This window comes from Phyllobates terribilis, unplaced genomic scaffold (genome assembly GCF_046119375.1).
Source record: "Phyllobates terribilis strain yellow unplaced genomic scaffold, ASM4611937v1 Scaffold_5__5_contigs__length_657084704, whole genome shotgun sequence".
Classification (NCBI taxonomy): domain Eukaryota; kingdom Metazoa; phylum Chordata; class Amphibia; order Anura; family Dendrobatidae; genus Phyllobates; species Phyllobates terribilis.
In genome coordinates, this window is record NW_027362765.1 from 266214664 (window position 1) to 266239706 (window position 25043).

The following is a 25043-nucleotide window of genomic DNA, read 5'->3' on the forward strand; positions in this document are numbered from 1 at the left end:
CCAAATATTTTTTCAGAGCTAGATGCAGATAAAAATTATTTTTAATTTGCAACCTGATGCAGATCAGTATAGATGGACTAATAGACCAAGTCCCACACACTGATAGAAGCCGAAATATTTTTTCAGATCTAGATGCAGAAAAAAATATATTCAATTTGCAACCTGATGGAGGTCAGTATAGATGGACTAATAGAACAAGTCCCACACACTGCTTGAAGCCCAAATATTTTTTCAGAGCTAGATGCATAAAAAAATTATATTCAATTTGCAACCTGGTGAAGGCCAGTATAGATTGACTAATAGAACAAGTCCCACACACTGCTAGAAGCCTAAATATTTTTTCAGAGCTAGATGCAGATAAAAAATATTTTTAATTTGCAACCTGATTTAGGTCAGTATAGATGGACTAATAGAACAAGTCCCACACACTGCTAGAAGCCCAAATATTTTTTCAGAGCCAGATGCAGAAAAAAATTATATTCAATTTGCAACCTGATGTATGTCAGTATAGATGGACTAATAGACCAAGTCCCACACACTGATAGAAGCCGAAATATTTTTTCAGATCTAGATGCAGAAAAAAATATATTCAATTTGCAACCTGATGGAGGTCAGTATAGATGGACTAATAGAACAAGTCCCACACACTGCTTGAAGCCCAAATATTTTTTCAGAGCTAGATGCATAAAAAAATTATATTCAATTTGCAACCTGGTGAAGGCCAGTATAGATTGACTAATAGAACAAGTCCCACACACTGCTAGAAGCCCAAATATTTTTTCAGAGCTAGATGCAGATAAAAAATATTTTTAATTTGCAACCTGATTTAGGTCAGTATAGATGGACTAATAGAACAAGTCCCACACACTGCTAGAAGCCCAAATATTTTTTCAGAGCCAGATGCAGAAAAAAATTATATTCAATTTGCAACCTGATGTAGGTCAGTATAGATGGACTAATAGAACAAGTCCCACACACTGCTAGAAGCCCAAATATTTTTTCAGAGCTAGATGCAGAAAAAAATTATATTCAATTTGCAACCTGGTGGAGGTCAGTATAGATGGACTAATAGACCAAGTCCCACACACTGCCAGAAGCCCAAATATTTTTTCAGAGCTAGATGCAGATAAAAATTATTTTTAATTTGCAACCTGATGGAGGTCAGTATAGATGGACTAATAGACCAAGTCCCACACACTGCTAGAAGCCCAAATATTTTTTCAGAGCTAGTTGCAGATAAAAATTATTTTTAATTTGCAACCTGATAGAGGTCAGTATAGATGGACTAATAGACCAAGTCCCACACACTGCTAGAAGCCCAAATATTTTTTCAGAGCTAGATGCAGATAAAAATTATTTTTAATTTGCAACCTGATGGAGGTCAGTATAGATGGACTAACAGACCACACACTGCTAGAAGGCCAAATATTTTTTCAGAGCTAGATGCAGATAAAAATTATTTTTTATTTGCAACCTGATGGAGGTCAGTATTGATGGACTAATAGACCAAGTCCCACACACTGATAGAAGCCCAAATATTTTTTCAGAGCGAGATGCAGATAAAAATTATTTTTAATTTGCAACCTGATGGAGGTCAGTATAGATGGACTAATAGAACAAGTCCCACACACTGCTTGAAGCCCAAATATTTTTTCAGAGCTAGATGCAGAAAAAAATTATATTCAATTTGCAACCTGGTGAAGACCAGTATAGATGGACTAATAGAACAAGACCCACACACTGCTAGATGCCCAAATATTTTTTCAGAGCTAGATGCAGATAAAAAATATTTTTAATTTGCAACCTGATGGAGGTCAGTATAGATGGACTAATAGAACAAGTCCCACACACTGCTAGAAGCCCAAATATTTTTTCAGAGCTAGATGCAGAAAAAAATTATATTCAATTTGCAACCTGGTGGAGGTCAGTATAGATGGACTAATAGAACAAGTCCCACACACTGCTAGAAGCCCAAATATTTTTTCAGAGCTAGATACAGATAAAAATTATTTTTAATTTGCAACCTGATGGAGGTCAGTATAGATGGACTAATAGACCAAGTACCACACTGCTAGAAGCCCAAATATTTTTTCAGAGCTACATGCAGAAAAAAATTATATTCAATTTGCAACCTGGTGGAGGTCAGTATAGATGGACTAATAGAACAAGTCCCACACACTGCTAGAAGCCCAAATATTTTTTCAGAGCTAGTTGCAGATAAAAATTATTTTTAATTTGCAACCTGATGGAGGTCAGTATAGATGGACTAATAGACCAAGTCCCACACACTGCTAGAAGCCCAAATATTTTTTCAGAGATAGATGCAGATAAAAATTATTTTTAATTTGCAACCTGATGGAGATCAGTATAGATGGACTAATAGACCAAGTCCAACACACTGATTGAAGCCCAAATATTTTTTCAGAGCTAGATGCAGATAAAAAAAAAATTTAATTTGCAACCTGATGGAGGTCAGTATAGATGGACTAATAGACCAAGTCCCACACACTGCTAGAAGCCAAAATATTTTTTCAGAGCTAGATGCAGAAAAAAATTATATTGAACTTGCAACCTGATGGAGGTCAGTATAGATGGACTAATAGAACAAGTCCCACACACTGCTAGAAGCCCAAATATTTTTTCAGAGCTAGATGCAGAAAAAAATTATATTCAATTTGCAACCTGGTGAAGGTCAGTATAGATGGACTAATAGAACAAGTCCCACACACTGCTAGAAGCCCAAATATTTTTTCAGAGCTAGATGCAGATAAAAAATATTTTTAATTTGCAACCTGATGGAGGTCAGTATAGATGGACTAATAGAGCAAGTCCCACACACTGCTAGAAGCCCAAATATTTTTTCAGAGCTAGATGCAGATAAAAAAAAAATTTAATTTGCAACCTGATGGAGGTCAGTATAGATGGACTAATAGACCAAGTCCCACACACTGCTAGAAGCCCAAATATTTTTTCAGAGCTAGATGCAGAAAAAAATTATATTCAATTTGCAACCTGATGGAGGTCAGTATAGATTGACTAATAGACCAAGTCCCACACACTGCTAGAAGTCCAAATATTTTTTCAGAGCTAGATGCAGATAAAAATTATTTTTAATTTGCAACCTGATGGAGGTCAGTATTGATGGACTAATAGACCAAGTGCCACACACTGCTAGAAGCCGAAATATTTTTTCAGATCTAGATGCAGAAAAAAATATATTCAATTTGCAACCTGATGGAGGTCAGTATAGATGGTCTAATAGACCAAGTCCCACACACTGCTAGAAGCCCAAATATTTTTTCAGAGCTAGTTGCAGATAAAAATTATTTTTAATTTGCAACCTGATAGAGGTCAGTATAGATGGACTAATAGACCAAGTCCCACACACTGCTAGAAGCCCAAATATTTTTTCAGAGCTAGATGCAGATAAAAATTATTTTTAATTTGCAACCTGATGGAGGTCAGTATAGATGGACTAACAGACCACACACTGCTAGAAGGCCAAATATTTTTTCAGAGCTAGATGCAGATAAAAATTATTTTTAATTTGCAACCTGATGCAGATCAGTATAGATGGACTAATAGACCAAGTCCCACACACTGATAGAAGCCGAAATATTTTTTCAGATCTAGATGCAGAAAAAAATATATTCAATTTGCAACCTGATGGAGGTCAGTATAGATGGACTAATAGAACAAGTCCCACACACTGCTTGAAGCCCAAATATTTTTTCAGAGCTAGATGCATAAAAAAATTATATTCAATTTGCAACCTGGTGAAGGCCAGTATAGATTGACTAATAGAACAAGTCCCACACACTGCTAGAAGCCCAAATATTTTTTCAGAGCTAGATGCAGATAAAAAATATTTTTAATTTGCAACCTGATTTAGGTCAGTATAGATGGACTAATAGAACAAGTCCCACACACTGCTAGAAGCCCAAATATTTTTTCAGAGCCAGATGCAGAAAAAAATTATATTCAATTTGCAACCTGATGTAGGTCAGTATAGATGGACTAATAGACCAAGTCCCACACACTGATAGAAGCCGAAATATTTTTTCAGATCTAGATGCAGAAAAAAATATATTCAATTTGCAACCTGATGGAGGTCAGTATAGATGGACTAATAGAACAAGTCCCACACACTGCTTGAAGCCCAAATATTTTTTCAGAGCTAGATGCATAAAAAAATTATATTCAATTTGCAACCTGGTGAAGGCCAGTATAGATTGACTAATAGAACAAGTCCCACACACTGCTAGAAGCCCAAATATTTTTTCAGAGCTAGATGCAGATAAAAAATATTTTTAATTTGCAACCTGATTTAGGTCAGTATAGATGGACTAATAGAACAAGTCCCACACACTGCTAGAAGCCCAAATATTTTTTCAGAGCCAGATGCAGAAAAAAATTATATTCAATTTGCAACCTGATGTAGGTCAGTATAGATGGACTAATAGAACAAGTCCCACACACTGCTAGAAGCCCAAATATTTTTTCAGAGCTAGATGCAGAAAAAAATTATATTCAATTTGCAACCTGGTGGAGGTCAGTATAGATGGACTAATAGACCAAGTCCCACACACTGCCAGAAGCCCAAATATTTTTTCAGAGCTAGATGCAGATAAAAATTATTTTTAATTTGCAACCTGATGGAGGTCAGTATAGATGGACTAATAGACCAAGTCCCACACACTGCTAGAAGCCCAAATATTTTTTCAGAGCTAGATGCAGATAAAAATTATTTTTAATTTGAAACCTGATGGAGGTCAGTATTGATGGACTAATAGACCAAGTCCCACACACTGCTAGAAGCCCAAATATTTTTTCAGAGCTAGATGCAGATAAAAAAATTTTTTAATTTGCAACCTGATGGAGGTCAGTATAGATGGACTAATAGAACAAGTCCCACACACTGCTAGAAGCCCAAATATTTTTTCAGAGCTAGATGCAGATAAAAAATATTTTTAATTTGCAACCTGATGGAGGTCAGTATAAATGGACTAGTAGACCAAGTCCCACACACTGCTAGAAGCCCAAATATTTTTTCAGAGCTAGATGCAGAAAAAAATTATATTGAATTTGCAACCTGATGGAGGTCAGTATAGATGGACTAATAGACCAAGTCCCACACACTGCTAGAAGCCCAAATGTTTTTTCAGAGCTAGATGCAGAAAAAAATTATATTCAGTTTGCAACCTGGTTGAGGTCAGTACAGATGGACTAATAGAACAAGTCCCACACACTGCTAGAAGCCCAAATGTTTTTTCAGAGCTAGATGCAGAAAAAAATTATATTCAATTTGCAACCTGATGGAGGTCAGTATAGATGGACTAATAGAATGATGCTATGCCCAAAAGGTTTTACTTCACTAGGTGCAGTAAAAAAATTGGTATTCTATACACAGGTGGTGTAGCTTGCAACACAGGTAGGCTACTCCACTGACTAACACACTCTGCAATAGGCCAAAAAGGATTAGCTTTGCTAGATTTAGCCAAACGCTGTGAAAAAAACTTGCACAGCACTGGCACAGACCTGCCTGGCAAAAACTGGTAGGAACTGATGTAACTTAGTCCTGAAAAGGACTGCAATTACCATTAGTCTTTACTCCCAACCTATCTAGTTAAGAGCACAGACCTGCCTGATAAAAGTCGTAGGAAATGCTGTAACCTAGTCCTTAAAAGGACTGCAATCACAACTATTCCCTACTCCCAAGAAATTAACAAGGTATAGTGCACACAGCAACAGCGGTGCCGTCTAACACGCAGCTGCAGCAGTGAGAAAATGGTGGCGACGGGGAAAATGGCTTGGTCTTATAGGGCAAGGACATGTGACATTCACTGCCAATGACACATGCCCTTGCTTGTGTGAAAAAAAGCACTTCGCTCCGTGTGTGCGCTGCTGATAGGCTGACAGATTGCACGTCCCCACTGTAAATGCGGGAAAGAGAAAAAAAAATGGAGATCTTCATTATTCCTGCAGAGATCCATCCCCTGCCCCTCCCCCCGCCCCGCTGTACTCTCAAACTGTGTGTTAACATTAATTTTCATCATTACTGAGAAAAAATCCAGTTATGATTTTGGTGCACGAACAGTTATCGTACATAACCTTGAACAGCCGAATTTTTTTCAAATGGTTCGTGTTCCCTGAACGGCTCGAACACCGCCCAAAACAGCTCGAATTTGAGATTGGCGAACAGTTCGAGTCGAACAACGCTCATCTCTACTGAGGACTAATCCAGCTGCATATATTCAGTGGTGATAGCTGGAATTAGGCAGGCAGGCAGTGTATGTGGCAGACTGCAGTGCATATAGTGCAAGAGGGTCCATTGAACGTTCCTGCTGCTGTTCTTACAGATATTTGTAGACAAAGCCCCAGATATCAGGAGCCAGGGAAAACAATTTTTTATCTTAAACCTGGTTATTTGGTTAAAAAGCAATCCAGAGTACACCATATTTTTTGCTTCATTTGCTTGTTCTCAGTGCAGAATAAAGCCAGATCTGTTCCATATTTCTGCGATAAAAATCCAGAAATTTAAACTGAATGTGGAAAATATTGGCCTCCTTTTCCATTCTGTTGCAGTGTGTCGGTCAAGCTATTCACACTAGGTGTCTGAGAAGGATAGTATATTAGCAAATAGCAGGTCTTCTATTTAAAACTGTGGTACTCTGTCAGGCATAACACCTATAAGAGTGTTCCAAAATCAGACATTTCTTCCATTTTCATTCCGTTGCAGTGTGTCGGTCAAGCTATTCACTCTAGGTGTCTGTGAAGGATAGTATTAGCAAATAAAAGGCCTGCTATTTAAAACCGTGGATCTCTGGCAGACATAACAGCTATAAGAGTGGACCAAAATTAGACATTTATTCCATTTTCATTCCGTTGCAGTATGTCGGTCACGCTATTCACACTAGGTGTCTGTGAAGGATAGTTTTAGCAAATAACAGGCCTACTATTTAAAACCGTTGTTCTCTGTCAGACATAACAACTATAAGAGTGTTCCTAAATCAGAAATTTCTTCCATTTTCATTCCATTGCAATTAGAGATGAGCGTTGTTCTACTCGAACTGTTCGCCAATCTCAAATTCGAGCTGTTTTGGGCGGTGTTCGAGCCGTTCGGCGAACACGAACAATTTGAGAAAAATTCGGCTGTTCGAGGTTATGTTCGATAACTGTTCGTGCACCAAAATCATAACTGGATTTTTTCTCAGTAATGATGAAAATTAATGTTAATACGCAGTTTGAGTGTACAGCGGGGTGGGGGGAGGGGCAGGGGATGAATCTCTGCAGGAACAATGAAGATCTCCATTTTTTTTTCTCTTTCCCGCATTTACAGTGGGGAGGTGCAATCTGTCAGCCTATCAGCAGCGCACACACGGAGCGAAGTGCTTTTTTTCACACAAGCAAGGGCATGTGTCATTGGCAGTGTATGTCACATGTCCTTGCCCTATAAGACCAAGCCATTTTCCCCGTCGCCACCATTTTCTCACTGCTGCAGCTGCGTGTTAGACGGCACCGCTGTTGCTGTGTGCGCTATACTTTGTTAATTTCAAGCCAATTTTCGCACAAATATGCAGATAGCTTGGGAGTAGGGAATAGTTGTGATTGCAGTCCTTTTAAGGACTAGGTTACAGCATTTCCTACGACTTTTATCAGGCAGGTCTGTGCTCTTAAATAGATAGGTTGTGGGAGTAAAGACTAATTGTAATTGGAGTCCTTTTCAGGACTAGGTTACATCAGTTCCTATCAGTTTTTGCCAGGCAGGTCTGTGCCAGTGCTGTGCAAGTTTTTTTCACAGCATTTGGCTGAATCTAGCAAAGCTAATCCTTTTTGGCCTATTGCAGAGTGTGTTAGTCAGTGGAGTAGCCTATCTGTGTTGCAAGATATACCACCTGTGTATAGAATACCAATTTTTTTACTGCACCTAGTGAAGTAAAATCTTTTGGGCATAGCATCATTCTATTAGTCCATCTATACTGACCTCCATCAGGTTGCAAACTGAATCTAATTTTTTTCTGCATCTAGCTCTGAAAAAATATTTGGCCTTCTAGCAGTGTGTGGGACTTGTTCTATTAGTCCACCTATACTGACCTCCATCAGGTTGCAAACTGAATATATTTTTTTCTGCATCTACCTCTGAAAAAATATTGGGCTTCTAGCTGTGTGTGGGTCTTTTTCTATTAATCCATCTATACAGACCTCCATCAGGTTGCAAACTGAATATATTTTTTTTCTGCATCTAGCTCTGAAAAAATATTTGGCCTTCTAGTAGTGTGTGGGACTTTCTCTGTTAGTCCATCTATACTGACCTCCATCAGGTTGCAAACTGAATATATTTTTTTCTGCATCTACCTCTGAAAAAATATTGGGCTTCTAGCTGTGTGTGGGTCTTTTTCTATTAATCCATCTATACAGACCTCCATCAGGTTGCAAACTGAATATAATTTTTTTCTGCATCTACCTCTGAAAAAATATTGGGCTTCTAGCTGTGTGTGGGACTTGTTGTATTAGTCCATCTATACTGACCTCCATCAGGTTGCAAACTGAATATATTTTTTTCTGCATCTACCTCTGAAAAAATATTGGGCTTCTAGCTGTGTGTGGGTCTTGTTCTATTAATCCATCTATACAGACCTCCATCAGGTTGCAAACTGAATATAATTTTTTTCTGCATCTAGCTCTGAAAAAATATTTGGCCTTCTAGTAGTGTGTGGGACTTTCTCTGTTAGTCCATCTATACTGACCTCCATCAGGTTGCAAACTGAATATATTTTTTTCTGCATCTACCTCTGAAAAAATATTGGGCTTCTAGCTGTGTGTGGGTCTTGTTCTATTAATCCATCTATACTGACCTCCATCAGGTTGCAAACTGAATATAATTTTTTCTGCATCTAGCTCTGAAAAAATATTTGGCCTTCTAGTAGTGTGTCGGACTTTATCTATTAGTCCATCTATACTGACCTCCATCAGGTTGCGAATTAAAAATAATTTTTATCTGCATCTACAGTACCTCTGAAAAAATATTTGGGCTTCTAGCTGTGTGTGGGACTTGTTGTATTAGTCCATCTATACTGACCTCCATCAGGTTGCAAACTGAATATATTTTTTTCTGCATCTACCTCTGAAAAAATATTGGGCTTCTAGCTGTGTGTGGGACTTGTTGTATTAGTCCATCTATACTGACCTCCATCAGGTTGCAAACTGAATATATTTTTTTCTGCATCTACCTCTGAAAAAATATTGGGCTTCTAGCTGTGTGTGGGTCTTGTTCTATTAATCCATCTATACAGACCTCCATCAGGTTGCAAACTGAATATATTTTTTTCTGCATCTAGCTCTGAAAAAATATTTGGCCTTCTAGCAGTGTGTGGGACTTGTTCTATTAGTCCACCTATACTGACCTCCATCAGGTTGCAAATTAAAAATAATTTTTTGTATGCATCTAGCTCTGAAAAAATATTTGGCCTTCTAGCAGTGTGTGGGACTTTCTCTGTTAGTCCATCTATACTGACCTCCATCAGGTTGCAAACTGAATCTAATTTTTTTCTGCATCTAACTCTGAAAAAATATTTGGTCTTCTAGCAGTGTGTCGGACTTTCTCTATTAGTCCATCTATACTGACCTCCATCAGGTTGCAAATTAAAAATAATTTTTATCTGCATCTACAGTACCTCTGAAAAAATATTTGGGCTTCTAGCTGTGTGTGGGACTTGTTGTATTAGTCCATCTATACTGACCTCCATCAGGTTGCAAACTGAATATATTTTTTTCTGCATCTACCTCTGAAAAAATATTGGGCTTATAGCTGTGTGTGGGTCTTGTTCTATTAATCCATCTATACAGACCTCCATCAGTTTGCAAACTGAATATAATTTTTTTCTGCATCTACCTCTGAAAAAATATTGGGCTTCTAGCTGTGTGTGGGACTTGTTGTATTAGTCCATCTATACTGACCTCCATCAGGTTGCAAACTGAATATATTTTTTTCTGCATCTACCTCTGAAAAAATATTGGGCTTCTAGCAGTGTGTGGGTCTTGTTCTATTAATCCATCTATACAGACCTCCATCAGGTTGCAAACTGAATATAATTTTTTTCTGCATCTAGCTCTGAAAAAATATTTTGCCTTCTAGCAGTTTGTGGGACTTGTTCTATTAGTCCACCTATACTGACCTCCATCAGGTTGCAAATTCAAAATAATTTTTTGTATGCATCTAGCTCTGAAAAAATATTTGGCCTTCTAGCAGTGTGTGGGACTTTCTCTGTTAGTCCATCTATACTGACCTCCATCAGGTTGCAAACTGTATCTAATTTTTTTCTGCATTTAGCTCTGAAAAAATATTTGGCCTTCTAGCAGTGTGTTGGACTTTCTCTATTAGTCCATCTATACTGACCTCCATCAGGTTGCAAATTAAAAATAATTTTTATCTGCATCTACAGTACCTCTGAAAAAATATTTGGGCTTCTAGCTGTGTGTGGGACTTGTTGTATTAGTCCATCTATACTGACCTCCATCAGGTTGCAAACTGAATATATTTTTTTCTGCATCTACCTCTGAAAAAATATTGGGCTTCTAGCTGTGTGTGGGACTTGTTCTATTAATCCATCTATACAGACCTCCATCAGGTTGCAAACTGAATATATTTTTTTCTGCATCTACCTCTGAAAAAATATTAGGCTTCTAGCTGTGTGTGGGACTTGTTGTATTAGTCCATCTATACTGACCTCCATCAGGTTGCAAATTGAATATAATTTTTTTCTGCATCTAACCCAGCCAATAGTTTTGGCCTAATACCACAGTTTGGCCACTCAGCTCTGCTCGGTTACCATCCATTGTTTTTTTGTTCAAACAACTCCAGAGTTGTGAATTAGTTAACCACCAAAATGAGTGGAAAAAGGCCTGCTGCTGGTGGAAAGGGGAATAGGCGTGTTGGGAAGGGGAAAAAAGGTTGTGTCCGTGGGGTAGGTGTTAAAGCAACAGTAACATCTGCAGAAGAAAGACCATCTTCCAGCCAAACTAAAATGTCTACTTCTTTTAGCGGACAATGTGATAAGATCCCTTTCTTACGGCCACGCCAATCGCTACAAATTCCAGATGAGGCACAAAAACAGCAGGTGCTTCAACGGATATCAAGTGCTCCTTTAAGTGGGCTCTCCTCCACATCAACTTCAACATCACAAATACTCCAGTCCTCAAAGGTGTCACCCAAATCGCACTTGCTTCCTCACAGCTCCCAAATCTCCAGCTGCCCGTCTGAGTATGAGGTAGAACAGATGGTTGAGTCTGCAGAGCTGTTTACTCATACTATAGCCTGGGAATCAGAGGTCGACTCCAGCGCTTCTGTGAATCCAGACGAGGAAATGATCTGCACTGATGCCCAGAATCTTTATGAGTCGGATCCAGGACCAGACGCAGAAGGTTCTGACCATAATGTAGACCCTCATTCCCAAACTGTAACTCCTGTTGGTGGAGACAATGAGGAAGACGATGATAAGACTCAAATACCTGATTGGAGCGACAACTTTAGTTTTTTGTCAGGGCAGGAACAGGTTGGCTCTGAGGACGACGGGTGTGATAACACACAGGGTGATGATGATGAGGTTGGAGATCCCACTTACTGTCAACCCACAGTCAGCCAAGAGATGAGGTCAGCAGAGGAGGTGGAGGAAGATGCTAGTGACGACGAGGTCAGGTTGCGCCTTCCTGGACAGAGATGTAGTACTGGAAGCACGTCAAGAACTGCATCCTCAAACACAATTCTGCCTCTCACCACAAGTCGTGGTGGCTCTTCAGGTCGCATGGGTGCTAAGCCTTGCATAGCCTGGGCATTTTTTCAGATCGATAAAGATGACCCAACTCGTGTTATCTGTAACATTTGTCAGCAAAAGCTAAGTAGAGGCCAAAAAATACATAGTTTGAGTACTTCATGCATGAACCGGCACATGGACATGAAGCATAAGTTGCAGTGGGAAGCTCAGTGTGCTACAATGCGGCCTAGCCGGCCGGGCCAACCACCGTCTGCCATATCTTGTGCATCCGCGGCCTCTTCATCCTCTGTGACTGGGGGGACAGCAGTCACACCTGTTTTGGGGCGCAGACCTGCCACCTCTTTACCCGCAACAGCCAGCGTGATTGGCAGGTCATCATTTTCTTTGGAGGTGGTAACACCAGCTGGTGTTGAGCGCTGTCCGACATCGATAGCACCACCTTTGGATCAAGGCAACCTAACATGTCCGCCTGCATCTTCCTCACAGACCGGCAGTTTGCCGGGGACACCCTTATCAACCCCGTCTAAGCACAATAGCCAGCCCTTGGTCCCTCAGATGTGGACAAGTAAAAGACCATTTCCTCCTAGCCATGAGAAAGCTAAGAGGTTGAATTTCACCTTCTGCAAGCTCTTGGCTACAGAAATGCTGCCTTTCCGCCTGGTGGACACAGAGGATTTTCGAGACCTTATGTCCGTCGCAGTGCCCCAGTACCAGATGCCCAGTCGGCACTACTTCTCAAAGAAAGGTGTGCCTGCGCTCCACCAGCATGTCGCACACAACATCACCGCTTCTTTGAGAAACTCTGTGTGTGACAGGGTGCATTTCACCACAGACACTTGGACGAGTAGGCATGGACAGGGGCGTTACATGTCGCTGACTGGGCACTGGGTGACTATGGTGACAGCAGGACAAGGGGCTGCTGTCCAAGTCTTGCCGTCCCCACGAGTTGTGCGTCAATCCTCTTTATGTCAAGGTTCCTCCACTGCTTCTGCCTCTTCAACCTCCTCTCGGTCTTCCACCTGCACCCAAAGCCTGTCTGGTCATGCCACAAGCTTTCTAACTGCGCAGAAGGGATCCTGCACACCTCCTTACTATGCTGGCAGTAGGGCTCAACGTCATCAGGCGGTTTTTACTTTGAAATGTCTGGGAAATGTGAGTCACACAGCTGAGGAGTTGTGGTCATCTCTGGAGAACCAATTTCATGAATGGCTGTCTCCACTGGACCTGAAACCAGGGAAGGCCGTGTGCGACAATGCTGCAAACCTGGGTGCGGCCCTTCGCTGGGGCAATGTCACACACGTGCCTTGTATGGCTCACGTGTTGAACCTGGTTGTCCAGCAATTTTTAGCCCACTATCCCAGACTAGATGGCCTTCTGCAGAGGGCACGGTCGCTGTGTGCTCACTTCCGCCGTTCGCATCCCGCAGCTCAGAGACTTACATCTCTACAGAAGTCGTTGGGCCTGCCACTTCACCGGCTAAAATGCGATGTGCCTACCCGGTGGAATTCAACTCTGCACATGTTGCAGCGACTGTGGCAGCACCGACAAGCCCTGGTGCAATACGTTCTGACGTATAGCCTGGGCCAACGAGATCCAGAGGTGGGGCAAATCACGCTGGAGGAGTGGTCTCAGATCAGGGACCTATGCACCCTTCTGCACAGTTTTGAAATGGCGACGAAGATGTTTAGTGCTGATGATGCCATTATCAGCATGACTATTCCGGTGATTTACATGCTGGAGCACATGTTAAACAGAATTCGGAGTCAGGTGGTGGCACAAGAGGAGGTGGAGGAAGTAGAGGAGGAGGAGTTGTATGCGGAAGGGCTAACATCTGCAAGGTCCAGACGGTCGGCAGCACCAAGGCGGCAGGCATGTGAGGCTGGGGGAGATGGTTTTACCAGGGCGCATGGTAGCAGCCAAACTAGTGAGGAAGGTGCAGGAGCCCAGGAAGAAGTGGAGGACGAACTGATGGAAGACTCATCAGATGAGGGAGACCTTGATCACATTTCTGTTGTGCGAGGTTGGGGGGAGAGGACAGAGGAAGGAAGCATGATTGTTACCTCGCCACCAACACAACAGGGACTTGGTGCTCCTGGATGCGCAACACACATGAGTGCCTTCTTGCTGCACTACCTGCAACATGACCCTCGAATTGTGAGAATTAGAAATAATCCTGACTACTGGGTTGCCACACTGTTAGATCCCCGGTACAAAAGTAAATTTGCAGAAATTATTCCTGCCATAGAAAGGGATGCACGCATGCAGGAGTATCAGCAGAGACTGTTGCAGAATCTTACATGTGCTTTTCCACAAAACACCAGTGGTGCACGTAGTGAATCTCACAGTTCCAACTTGCCAACCGTGGGACCGACAAGTGTTCAGCACTCAAACCGTAACAGAACCACAGTATCTGCTGGTAACATCAATTTTGCGGAATCATTTCACCACTTTTTTAGCCCATCCTTTGCAAGGCCACAGGAGACAAGAAGTCTGACACATAGTCAACGCCTAGAGACGATGGTACAGGAGTATCTCCAAGTAAACATTGAAGCCACGACTGTGTCACTGGACCCTTGCTCTTTTTGGGCTTCCAATCTGGATAAATGGCCGGAGCTAGCCACTTATGCCTTGGAGATCTTGTCATGCCCCGCAGCCAGCGTTCTGTCTGAACGTGTGTTCAGCGCTGCTGGTGGTGTGCTGACAGATAAGCGCACGCGGCTCTCCACTGATAATGTAGACAGACTCACGTTCATAAAGATGAACAAATCATGGATCCGAAACGACTTTTCTACCCCTGTGTCATCCTGGGGAGAGTAAAAGCTTGATGATTGGTTAAAATCACCCTACCAACCATTTTAAGCTTTCAAATTACTAATCATGTTTATCTGTATCTTGACTGGAAAATAATTTGGGCTTTGTAGCAGTGTGCAGCACTGATCCTATTAGGCCATCTATAATAAGCTCCACCAGATTTAAAATTAAATATAATTTTTAGCTGCATCTAGCCCGGAAAATAATTTTGGGGCTCCGAGATGCGCAAGACATATAAGTGCCTTCTTGCTGCACTACCTGCAGCATGACCCTCATATTGTCAGAATTCGAAGTAATCATGACTACTGGGTTGCCACACTCTTAGATCCCCCAAACTTTTCGATCAACCTTTTCATTTTAATAAAGACCAAAAAAATGGTCATTTTTGAAATTATAAGCATTAGCAGGTTGTTAGAAACTGAAATCAAACAGTTTTCAACTCAAAACTTTATTCTAGGTGATGTTACATTTTCACATAGGACCCCTTGTTCGAAAGGAGCTTCTGAACTCTCTCGTCCATTGAATTTGTCAGGTTTTGGATGGTTTCTGCTTCAATTGTTTTGCATGAGGACAGAATACCCTCCCAGAGCTGTTGCTTAGATGTGAACTGCCTCCCGCCATCATAGACACTCCTTTTAATGATGCTCCAAAGGTTCTGAATGGGGTAGAGGTCAGGGGAGCATGGGGGTCACACCATAAGTTTGTCCCCTTTTATGCCCATATCAGCCAGAGATGCAGATGTTTTATGTGCAGCATGAGATGGTGCATTATCATGCAGAAAAATGATCTTGCTGTGAAATACACGGTTCTTCTTCTTGAACCATGGCAGGAAGTGCTGTTTGAGAAAATCCACATACATTATGGAGTTCATCTTTAGCGCCTTCAGGGATCCTAAAGGGGCCAACAATCTCTCTCCCCATGATTCCAGCCCAAAACATTACTCCACCTCCTCCTTGTTGGCGCTGTAGCCGTGTTTGCGTGGGGTGTCCATCAACCAGCCATCCTCCACTCCATCCATCTGGACCATCGAGCGCTGCACGGCACTCATCCGTGAACAAAACAGTTTTGAAATCAGTCTTCATGTAATGTTTGGCCCACTGGAGCCGTTTCTGCTTGTGTGAAGTGGATAGAGGAGGTCGACAGGATGGCGTATGCACAGCTGCAAACCTCTGAAGGACCCTGCATCTTGTTGTTCGGGGGACGTTGGAGGCACAAGCAGCTTCAAAAACTTGTCTGCTGCTATGACAAGGCTTTTTTGCCGCTGCTCTTTCAACCTGACGTAATTGCCTGTAGGAAAGAGTCCTCAATTTGCCCTTATCAGCACGCACACGTGTGTACTGTGAAACAGCTACATACTTCTTGATTGCCAAGACACTTCATCCTGATCATCGCACAATGTTGATTGTAGTCATGCCTTGACCTAAACACTCCACAATTTGTTGCTTCTCAGCAGCCGACACATCCTTTTTCTTTCCCATTTTGGCAGAAAATGTAGGCTGCTTAATAATGTGAGAGAGCCTTCTTAAGTAGTCTTGCCTTTCATTGGACACACCTGCCAAACTAATTAGCACAGGTGTCTGCAATTGCTTACAGTGATATAAAGAGCCCTGACACACATCACCATCAATGAGTTTAACTGACAAACAAACAAATTCTTCCCTTATCACTCCTAAACACTTTTTGCATAATAATTTGGAACGCAGTGTACATGTGCTTTTCCACAAAACACCAGTGGTTCACGTAGTGAATCTTACAGTTCTAACTTGCCAACCGTGGTCTGTATGGAATTGTTCAATAAAGGGCCCAAAATTAAGATAACATAGATGGGAGAGGTCTCTATGAATAGGAATTCCCAAGTATTTGATACCCTGTGAGGGCCAGGCAAAGGGAAAGTTGGACTGGATGGAATCCTATATGGGTTTGGGGAGGGAGACATTGAGGGCCTCAGACTTCGCTGCATTGATTTTAAAATTTTACCATGTAACAAAGTGATCTATTTCAGCCATAACAGCAGGGATGGATATATGTGATTGAGTGATATATACTAGGACATCATCAGCAAATAGAGAGCACTTGTACTCGGTGCCTCCCACCTCAATCCACTTAATATTGGGGTTATGGCGAATTGATGAGAGCAGGTGCTCCGTCACTAGGATGTATAAGAGAGGGGACAGAGGACATCCCTGCCTTGTCCCATTGGTGATTGTGAAAGGTGATGAAAATGTTCTGACGCACCCCCTGGGCCTTGGGACACCCGGAGCCGGACCCTTTTTGGTGGATGCTGGTGGTTGTAGTCTTCGTGGCGGCGACCCGGTTCCATGGCTCAGGGCGGTCAAACCAGTGGCGGAACTATTTATGTGGTTTTGATGTTTAAATGTCCGACTACGCCACCCGTGGATTGCGGTCAGAGTGAACCGCCGCTACAGGGCAGACCGCTGAGGCTGGTGTTGTGGGTGCAGCAGAGCGTAGCATAACTCCCCACGGGAGGAGTATAGCCTCAGGGCAGTGTATACGGAGGATGGGGGTGATGGTGCAGGGCAGCAGCAGTAACGACACGGAGTCAGTGATGCAGTCCAGGGCCTTTACTCACAGTTCTTATTATCCAGACCACGTCTGCAGGTAACGGCTGCCCACGTCGTACTGTGCTCACCAGGTAAGGGGCTCAGACAACTCCCAGATAACTTTGGAGCACTTCACAGGACCCCCTTTGTGTGTCCTTTGTCTGGCCTTTCTTACCAACACTTCTGTCCGGCTGCCTCGGGCCTCCTCTTGGTAAACTTGGCGCCAGTTTCCCTGACCCTATGTGGTGCCTTCCTAGCGGGTGTAGCGAGGGGCTGCGCCACATAAAATGTCAGAGCCTCCGGTTTCTAGCTGAGGGTCGTTTCCTGCCTCCACTAGTTCGGGGACCGGTCTCCCCCTTTGGCCTGACCCCTCCACGCAGGTGGATTCGGGCGTGCGGTGGCGACTCGCCCGTCCGCACCCCTGGGATCCCTTTATTCCTCGTTCCTGGAGCCTTCTCCGCTCCTCTTCCTTCCTTCTCCCTCTTCCAGGCCTGGGCCTCTGTTACTAGGCCCGCCTCTGGAGCAGAGCTCATGCAGAGCCCCTGCTCCCTGCCACTTCTGCTCAGACTTCTCTGCACTGAACTAAGATGGTGCCCACCTTTTATACTCCCTTCTCAATGCACCCAGGAACTGCTTCCTCCCTGCTCCTGCACTACAGGGTTCCCCTTCCTCAGTGTTCCCTCCCCCCACTCCAGCCAGGGACAGGGACTGTCGTGCCCATCTCAGGGGCATATTGGTCGCCCTGCCCCACGGCAATGTGGTGTAATGCATGCAGGTGTCGGGTCCTGATCCACACTCCATCCTTACCTGAGAGTGAGATATCACACCTCTGGGTGAGGTGCAATACGTCTGTAGCAAGCGAGCCCTCAGGGTGCTACAGTTCCATTTATCTTCAGCCTAGGTGACGTATTGCGATACAGGGCCGTGATTTTGGCTATAAAAGGGTCCCCTAGACCCCTACCCCAAGCTTTTTAAGAGAATCATATATGGCGTGCCAGGAGACTCTATGGAATGCTTTCTCAGCATCCAACGAGAGTATCTAATTACAAATTTTTAACTGCATCTAGCCCAGGAAATACTTTGTGCCTAGTAGCAGTGTCTGCTAGTCAGCGGATTATCCCGGCTGTTAAGCAAGCTACACCACCTGTAGTTTAGACACTTAATTTTTTCAAAGGAAATGCTTCGGGACCATGGGATACTTAGTGAAGAGCATCAGGAGGCACCCCAAGGCATAGGGGCTGGGACTGGCAGTAGGATGCCTTGCGGTGGACAGCCGAGCTCGATCCTTATAAAAGCTTTTTAACTGCAGCAGCTTTAGTGGACGCTACTGGAGCTGGAATTACCGCGGCTGCTGGCATGAGACTTGACCTCCAATAGATCCTTGTAAATGGATTTAAAGTGTATTCATTCAAATTAGAGAGACAATTTAAATTAAAAAGCTTAGAGCTGCCTCCACCACAGGGGGGCTCGCTTGACCCACCAGCGGACAGGCACCAGTATTGGGAGAGGGGGGCTGGCCGTCAGGGTTCACCGCGGCTCTGGCACAAACCCGGTGACACGGAGGTGGCACGGGCAGGAGCGGACTGGCCGTGTCGGCTTCTCACTTTTTGGATTTTAGAAGGGCATGACATGCCTATATCTGTGTCTCCCCCTCCTTTTACTCCTCCACCTCTTTTATTTTCGCATGACTATATGTACTTGTCACTTTTCCATGTGTTAGTTATGTCTTCTGAGCAGTTTGTCAGCTTTTGGACACCTTTGAAGGTGTTTTCTATGTGTTTCTATGTGTTTTTGTTTGCCTGCCATTGGTTTTAACGGTGTTCGAAAGTGTTCGACGAACAGTTCGACGAACAGTTCGGCGAACACACGGGTGTTCGACGAACCGAACCGAACTCGAACACTACGGGGGTGGCTCAACACTAATTGCAATGTGTCGGTCAAGCTTTTCACACTAAGTGTCTCTGAAGGATAGTATTAGCAAATTACAGGCCTGCTATTTAAAACCATGGTTCTCTGTCAGACTTATCACATATAACTGCATTCCAAAATCAGCCATTTTTCGTGAACGTGGAAAATATTGTCCTCCATTAAAAATGGGCAAGATGCGTGGCAAGGGACGGGGAAATGGATGTGATGGTGATGATGCATGCAGAAGCCGAGGACGTGGCCGTGGGCAAGTTGAAATTGTGCCACAACAAACACCCACATCTTGTCACTCGACCTTCCTGTCCCAATTAATAGGGGACCGCAGAACACCAGTATTGAACACAGAGCAGTGTGAAAAGGTTATTGGTTGGATAGCAGATAATTCTTACGGTCACTTAGCCACCACCACCACCTCCCTTGTCTTCCACACGGTCAAGTCTCAATAGCCGTGAGTCTGGACCGCATATTCCTCACCCTGATCCTCCTTCCTCCCACCATGCCGAGTGCCTGGAGACAACTGATCCCACACTTGGACACTCAGAAGAGCTGTTCACTTTTCCATTTGTAGATTCAGGCCTCTCGCCCGGCCAGCTTCAAGCGATTCAAGAGGAGAACGCGTGTAGCAAAGCCCAAATATTTGAGCAGCCAAGGTCACATGAAGGTGACGGTGGGAATGTGCAATTACTGTCGCAAGAGGTGGATGATGATGATGAGACACAATTGCCAGAAAGTCAGGAGGAGGACCAGGGTGCGGAAGTGGAAGTCGAGGTCGTGGATGATATAGTAACTGATCCAACCTGGCAGGGGAACATACAGAGCGAGGACAGCAGCACACAGGGGGAGTGAGGTGTAGCACCACAACAGGCAGGAAGAAGCCGCAGACACAAGGTGGGAAAGCGTTCCTCGTAATGCCAACATGACGGGAGTTGCTAGTACAACTGTTAGGTCTGATTATTTTTTAAAGACTGTGCAGATAACCCCAAAAAGACCATTTGCACCACCGACAGGCCAGCATCAGCAGGGGTAGCAAAACTACCATCCTGACCACCACCAGCATGATCAGGCTCATGGAAGCTAAGCACCCAACTTTGTGGGCTGAACCCCAGGGTCCAGTAACAGTGTCTACGGGTGGCACCACTGCTTCTTACACTGTTGTGCATGCAAGCCAATCCCCTGTCCATAGTGCATGCGAATATACCTCTTGCCCTACACCTGTCGTTGCACACTCTCAACTAGCACCACCTGCAAGCACGTCCACATCCTTTTCCCAGTGTAGCATTCAGTAGTCCCTACCCCAGTCCTTGGAATGCAAGCACAAATACGCAGCCAACGCCCCACAGGCCACACCACTAAATTAACACATTTCACGAAAGCTTGCACTCGAAATGTTGCCTTTTAGGCACGTGGAGATGAAAGCTTTCCGCAACCTGATGGCGGCGGCCATCCCTCAGTACTCGGTCCCCAGCCGCCACTATTTCTCCCTGTGTGCCTTCCCCACATTACACGAGCACATGTTCCACAACATTAGACGTGCCGTCAACAATGCAGTTACTGGTAAAGTTCACCTAACCACGGACACGTGGACACGTGCTTGTGGGCAGGGACAGTACATCTCACTGATGGCACACTGGGTTAACATAGTGGAAGCCGAGACATAGTCGGACCTTGGGATGGAACATGTCCTCCCGACACTGAGGATTGCGGGCCCCCACATTGTACAGCTCCTGCACCTCCTCCTCCTCTTCAGCCTCCATCTCCGAAATGACCACATCAGTCACAGGCTGGAAGCACTGCAGCACTGCCTCGGCTAAGCGGCAACAGGCTCTGCTGAAGCTAATATGCTTAGGTGACAAATAGCACAATGCTGAAGAGTTGTGGACAGCTCTGAAAGAGCAGGCAGACAATGGCAAGTACCTGGTGGCGGCTCTGAGGCGAGGCAAGCTCACACACGTACCATGCCAGGCCCATGTGCTTAACCTCGTGGTTCAGCGGTTTCTCAAAACCTACCCGCATCTGTCGGATCTGCTTGTCAAAGTACGCCGCCTTTGTGCCCATTATAGAAAGTCAGCTACAGCTTCCGCCACCTTTGCCGTGAGCATTTGCAGCTTCCAGCTCACCGACTGATCTGCGATGTCCCGAAGCTTTGGAACTCTACACTGCAGATGTTGGGAAGGATTTGTGAGCAGAAGAGGTCAGTTGTTGACTACCAGCATCAACAAGGCCGTCGGTATTCACCTCAGACTCCATACATAAAACCTCAGGAGTGGACATGGATCTCAGACATTTGTACCATCCTCTAAAACTTTGAGAACTCCACCAAAATGGTGAGCGGCGATGACACCATAATTAGCATCACCATCCCGCTTCTTTGTCTTCTGAAACGCTCTCTGCTCACAATTAAAGAGGATGCATTGTAGGCGGAGCATGATGAGATGGAGCAAGGAATAATACAGGCTGATTACACACTGCCCAGCCTCATCTCATCCCAACGTGGACTGGGTGACAATGAGGAGGAGGAAGTACTGGAGCTAGTTTTCTGCGCTATAGACTGTACTACCTACACAACTGTCATACCGTCTGTTCAGCGTGGATGGCCTGAGGACAGGGAGGAGGAGGAAGAGGAGTAGGGTGAGGAGGAGGAGAGCATGGTCAGTCGTCCTCTTGGTGAGGACACGGAAGTCTTGCCTCTTTGCAGTCTGGCAAACATGGCTGAGCTTATTTTACGCTTCCTTTCCTGTGACCCTCACGTTGTCCAAATTTTGGGCGACAGTCATTATTGGTTGGTGACATTTCTAGACCCATGCTACAAGGAGAACTTTCTGTCTCTTTTTCCCTTGCAGGACAGGTCTAATAAATGGGGCATTACGAGAAGACCCTTGTTGCTTAATTATCTAAAAAATTCCCATCTGAAAACGCTGGCAGCAGAGGTCACAGTTCGTTGGACAACCAAGGAGTACAGGCAAGAGAGACACAAATGCAATCCAGCAGAGGCAGGGGAACACTGTCAAAGTTATGGGACAGTTTTCTCAGACCCTCCCATCGCATAGGCCCTGAGGCGCGGGGTATTCTCCCAAGGAAGGAAAATTTTCGGGATGTTGAGGGAGTACCTTGCCGACCGTACCAATGTCATAGAATCATAGAATCATAGAATGGTAGAGATGGAAGGGACCTCCTGGGTCATCTGGTCAAACCCCCTGCTCAAAGCAGGATTCACTAAATCATCTCAGACAGATGTCTGTCCAGCCTCTTTTTGAAGACGTCCATTGAAGGGGAACTCACCACCTCTCGTGGCAGCCTGTTCCACTCATTGATCACCCTAACTGTCAAAAAGTTTTTTCTAATATCTAATCTATGTCTCCTCCCATTCAGTTTCATCCCATTGCTTCTAGTCTTTCCTTGTGCAAATGAAAATAAAGATGATTCTTCTTCAATGTGACAGCCCTTGACATATTTGTAGACAGCTATTAAGTCTCCTCTCAGTCTTCTTTTTTGCATACTAAACATTCCCAAATCCTGTAACCGTTCCTCATAGGACATGGTTTGCAGACCGGTCACCATTCTGGTCGCTCTTCTCTGAACTTACTCCAGTTTGTCGATGTCTTTTTTAAAATGTGGTGCCCAAAACTGGACGCAGTATTCCAGATGTGGTCTGACCAAAAAGGAGTAAAGTCCGATAACGACTTCACGTGATCCGTGATTCCTCTGTGCCTTATAATTATTGAGTATCCAAGCTGGACAGGTGGCATGAACTGGCTCTCTACGCCTTGGAGGTTCTTGCCTGCCCTGCCGCTAGCATTTTGTCAGAGCGGGATTTTAGTGCCACTGGTGAAATTATAACCAATAGGCGCATCCGCCTGTCAACTGAAAATGCTGACATGCTGACTCTTATAAAAATGAACAAGAGCTGGATTGGGCTAGACTTCTCAACAACACCGAATGATAGCAGTGTAATGCAGCGTAACATAAGCTCAAATACGGTGTCTTTTTTTTGGGAGGTCTAACTCTATTGGGGAGGTCTAACACCTCTGTCTTCAAACCCAGACATGGGTATATGCTTTCTGATTTTGTCTATTTGCTCTTGTCCTCCTCCTTCTCTGCATCCTCATCCTCCACCGTAGTCGTTGCTTCACTGCATAGGCAAACATTATGGGAGACACACTTCCTAATAATGGGATCATTTTTTGCAGGAGGCCCTTCGACCTGTACGTCTCTTGCAAGGGGCATTGGAGTTCCTCCAAATTTTTGTCAGCCGTTGCTTCACTACACAGGCAAACAGTATGGGAGAACACTTCCTAATAATGGAAACATTGTTTTCAGTAGGCCCTCCGACCTCTACGTCTTTTGCAAGGGGCATTGGAGCTCCTCCAAATTTTTGGCAGCTATTGCTTCACTGCATAGGCAAACAGTATGGGAGACACACTTCCTAATAATGGGAACATTGTTTTCAGGAGGCCCTCTGACTTCTACATCTCTTGCAAGGGGCATTGGAGTTCCTCCAAATTTTTGGCAGCCGTTGCTTTATAGGGAAAAAGTATGGGAGACACACTTCCTAATACTGGGAGCATTTTTTGCAGTAGGCCTTCCGACCTCTATGTCTCTTGCAAGGGGCATTGGAGTTCCTCCAAATTTTTGGCAGCCATTGCAGTCAATACATATGCAGTAACAGTATAGGAGACCCACTCGTTAGTAATGGGAACAACAAAATATAGCCGACTGCTGGTCCTTTAAGAATTGTAGGGGCCTCCTGATGGCCCTTTAAAAATAGTCTTTGTGACTTTCAGAGTCCCTCCATCATAAATGAAACAGGATGTGTCTGATGATGTGTCACGCACCACATGGTCAGATAAGGTAGTAAAATGTTAAAATGACATTGACTGGTAAATGTTTTTTCACCGTTGAAAATGATGCAAAAGTGCAAAAATGCATCAAAAACGCTACATGTGAACATAGCCCAAGTTGTGGAGGAGCATTTTTGTTTTTGGTTATTTATTTTGCCTTATATACAAGTCATTACCCTGGAAAGGATTTTCCTTAACATATTTCCCAGGAAGATCCATTTTGGTTTAGTTTTTGTATATTTTATTGTGAGTCCGTTAAAGTTGCGTGATACTTCTGACAACATTGTTGACAGCAGTAACCTGGGAGTCAGAATTGCTTCCAGGGGTCTTCCCCATGATGTTACCATGTCATTTGAGCACTGTTCCAATCATTTTGGGCAAGTTTTCGTCACTCTGCAGACCGCCGGCGGGAGCTGCTGTAAAAATGCTCGAGTTTCCCATAGACTTACATTGGGCTCATTGCTCGGGTCGAGCACTCGAGCATTCCAATTTGCTCGATGCAAACAATGAATAGCCAAGCAATTAAGTGCTTGCTCATCACTAGTTAACACCTTCAATCTGAGCGATGTACAGTAGAGACCAAAAGTTTGGACATAACTTCTCATTTAAAGATTTTTCTGTATTTTCATGACTTTGAAAATTGTACATTCACACTGAAGGCATCAAAACTATGAATTAACACTTGTGGAATTATATAGTTAACAAAAAAGTGTGAAAAAACTGAAAATATGTCTTATATTCTAGGTTCTTCAAAGTAGCCACCTTTTGCTTTGATGACTGCTTTGCACACTCTTGGCATTCTCTTGATGAGCTTCAAGAGGTAGTCACTGGAAATGGACTTCCAACAATCTTGAAGGAGTTCCCAGAGATGCTTAGCACTTGCTGGCCATTTTGCCTTTTTTTTTGATGACTTCAGTGTGAATGTACAATTTTCAAAGTCATGAAAATGCAGAAAAATCTTTAAAAGAAAAGGTGTGTCCAAACTTTTGGTCTGTAATGTAACTAAATTCTTAAAACAGTAACTAAAGTAGTCATCAGGAATAAATCTGAACATTAAATTCTGGATAAGTATATAGCTGCACCAAAATTAAACAAAATAACATATCTTTATTAAAGAGGTTGTTCATTGTTTGGAC